Source organism: Gavialis gangeticus, unplaced genomic scaffold (genome assembly GCF_001723915.1).
Source record: "Gavialis gangeticus isolate Ggan-Ray unplaced genomic scaffold, GavGan_comp1, whole genome shotgun sequence".
NCBI lineage: Eukaryota > Metazoa > Chordata > Crocodylia > Gavialidae > Gavialis > Gavialis gangeticus.
In genome coordinates, this window is record NW_017728992.1 from 169,052,566 (window position 1) to 169,052,899 (window position 334).

General features: G+C 60.2%; 1 protein-coding gene across 1 annotated transcript in view; it reads right to left on the reverse strand.

Annotated features, from left to right (window-relative positions):
* The window catches only part of ANGPT1 (angiopoietin 1), a 349,019-nt gene that overhangs the window by 210,559 nt on the left and 138,126 nt on the right, over window positions 1–334 (reverse strand). The gene's annotated exons all lie outside the window — the stretch shown is intronic.

Here is a 334-nt window from a genome sequence, read left to right on the forward strand (position 1 = left end):
GGGGGGGGGGGGGGGGAGGAGAGGGAGAACGGAGCCCCCTGCTATGCAGACCCAGCATGGTCCCCCCCAAGACCTGAGCCAGCAAGTTGGAGAGAGCCCACATGGCAGGGGACCCCTTTCCCTTCCTGTCACCCCCAGTTCCCAGCACCGCAAAAAGGTGGGCCACGAAGCCCCATGTTGCAGCTCCTGGCTACAGTTTCATAGTTTGTAGGGTTGGAAGGGACCTGAGCAGATCATCAGGTCCGACCCCCTGCCATGGCAGGAAAGATTACTGGGGTCAAATGACCCCAGTAAGGTGTTCATCTAGCCTCCTCTTAAAGACCCCCCAGGGTAG